We start from the raw sequence: 3,417 nt of genomic DNA on the forward strand, positions 1-3,417 counted from the left end.
CTAAATATATATATATATATATATATATATAGGTACACATATAATAAGTTGTAATTTGGTATAGAGGTCGATACGTAGGTATAGCATTTATTAGCTATAGGTTTTCACGCATTATAATGCAAATTAAAATTAATTAAGGTATACCCTACGATTTAGTATATATATTATTGTTTGTGTCGTGTTGATATAGTTAAAAACTCAAATATATTATATATATAACGATCTAAAGTGATGAATATATAAAGATGACTACCTATATTGCTATATTCATGTGAATATTGATTGTTTTTATATATAATGTATTATATTATAATATATGCTTATAATTTATTTTACTAATTAATATATAGGTATATATACCAATAAACACCTTATATACCAGCTATATACCCACTGCAGGCCATTATTACTATACATATGATATTTGTATTGCATTAGTTTAGCAAATAAAATTAATAATTATACATAATATACAATATACTTGTTTAAAATGTAATAAGAACCTACATATATATAATATTATATATATAGGTGAAATAATAATAATTTTATTATATATCAAATATGGTATAATATAATATAATTTATATATACCTTTTATTTTTCTGTTTTGAACTGATGACGTCACGGGAACTATAGCTGTTTTCGCAATACCTACTTCTGCGACGTCGCCAAAATAATGTATCTATACATAAATTTAAAATTAGCTATAGGCTATTATATCGGATTTTCTTATTCATTATATCTATATAGGTAGATACCGCTATAATAAATATAATATAGGTAGGTATAATATGAATTATGCGGATTATGATGCGGTTAATACAATATATATACCCAACATATACAGTTTAATCAATAACGATATCTTCTTATGTATTAGGTATATCTATAGAAATGGACAAAATCAATGTAGAAACATAAATTGTCACCGTTAAATATAATATATATAATAGCTGCTGATCAGGGCCTAAAATTAGAATATTTTGCTACTGCACACCTATAATTCCACACACCAAAACATTTTAAAATAATAAACATAGACCTAGTATAGTGCACAATGCACATCATGCCACATATTATATAACTTCGTTGCATAATTGTTGTTGGTACCTACTTAATAATAATATAGTTATAATATTAATTAATAATTTTTAATAATCTGCAATATTGAAAATCGAATAAAAATTTATAAACTCCAAAAAAATACTGTACACTTTTAAATTTGCTACTGCACACAATTTTAGGCCCTGCTACTGATGGTATTAAATTTATCCGAAAAGTATTAATAGTATAGATATACTTACACATGATAAACTATTATAACTATACCTATACATAATATAACTATAATAATAAATGCTATATAATATGATGTGTATATTTAGTGTCTGCATATATGATGTAATATAAATGTATATTGATAGCTATAGGTATATACGCGCACTCCAACTGATGAATCTATATTATTATAATATATATATAGGTATGCGAATATTATATGAAAATACGCCGAAATTAAACTATATCGGAAATATTTTATTTTTATATCATAAAATGATTAAAACGTATAACAACAATATATTATAACGTGACGGTGTTAGAAAATGGCGCACTCGGCGTGCGTAACGCCGCCGCCGCCGCTAGAGGTGTTCGTGTCTGTGTCGGAACGGTTCGTTTCGCGATGCCGTCGGTCATTGGTCGGCTCGCCGCACATCCGGCCGACCAATCGACCGTTCTACTAGGCGTGGCAGGGCGGCCGCTGTCGGTACGCTTGGCGCGCGGTGGCGGCCGAGTGTGCGCCAGTTCAACGACTGTATGTGTCCCCTCCGCACGTAACGCGTTGAAGTGCGGCGCATTCCGAATACATAAACAACGACAAAGGGTTCCCAAAATGCGTGCACAACGTCTCTCGCCGCCGCTGCGGTCTATGTTTTCGGTTTCACTGCACTCTGCAATATATTATTGTCATTGCTTTGTACGCATATCGCACGGCGCACATATTATATACGCGACACGCCGCGGGGGTGCGTATATTGTGGGTATAAGTACAATGAATATTTTATTCATTTTTAAATGTTTAAACCAAGGAGAACCTTGTGTCGCTGCAACCTATTACTGCCACGTATTTTTTGCAACAATTAAATACAGTGGTGTAGTAAGAGTAGGTATATATTATATAGTGATGAAGTACTGAAGTGTGCCTATACGCAAGGGGCGCAAAATTCTGATTTGAAAATAGTATACCTATTTTTATTCTATACCTTTAAGGCTTCAAAACGACATTTTTTTCTTAATACATTTTGAAATGTGTACCTATATTATGATATTTTTTATTTATACACACTATTATACGTGTGAATTATTTAATAACGAAATTATGAAAATAGTATAAGGATGAAAATTCCAAATTGTTACATTAATTATTGTAATTATAACGTGTAGCTATAGGTATACATTGTGTACATTTATCATTTTTTGTTAATTGGTAAAAAGGCGCTTTTTTAAGATTGCCAGTGTGCTAACGAGTCTTCCTATACTACTGCAGTACTGCATATATTATATATATAATATATATACTACCTATATATTTAGGTACCTAAACCTAAAGGTCATGATGCGTAGGTAGTATATATAATATTATATATATATATATATATATATAGGTATGATTTTTGTAAATTTATTTTATTTTTTTATGGAAAGTATATAATGCAATAGCTATATAGTGTATGTCATATATGTCAATATATGATGGCATATACATATAACATACATATAAGTATATGTTTATATACCAATAGTATAGGTATAGGTATAGTATATAGGTATATGTGATACCGGAATACCGCCATACCTACATGCAGCGGTAGACGTGTCTCAAAAAAACATGTAAGTCATTAAGTTAAATAGGTAAAGGTACAATATAAATGAAATATTAAAGTGATGATAGTTATGACTTTATGAGCAATGCGTATTGCGTATATAACCATCATGCACGTTATTCTGTTGAAATATTAAATAGACAAAAATTAAGTGTTAATTTAAAACACAAGGCGTAGGTACCTATTAATGTATTCTATGTATTCTCTGTATCTATATGTATTAATAATAAGCCATTAAAACTAATTCACTGCAGGGAATTATCAAACGACGACGTACCAGCTATAGGATCAAAATCGGACTCAATTATAGTATATAATAGGTACCTATAATATTCATAAAAATTTCATGGGACACAATATTAGTGTTTTTATAAGTTATTATTATCGTAGGCGTGCGCAGAACATATATTTAGATACTGAGGATGCACTGCAATACTAAAACATAGATTTAATATTTTTTCAATTCATGAAATATTATTTAACTCGGTATATACTCGTAGGTACCTATAAACACTAAACTAAGCTAGCTGAA

This window comes from Rhopalosiphum padi, chromosome 1 (genome assembly GCF_020882245.1).
Source record: "Rhopalosiphum padi isolate XX-2018 chromosome 1, ASM2088224v1, whole genome shotgun sequence".
Lineage (NCBI taxonomy): Eukaryota > Metazoa > Arthropoda > Insecta > Hemiptera > Aphididae > Rhopalosiphum > Rhopalosiphum padi.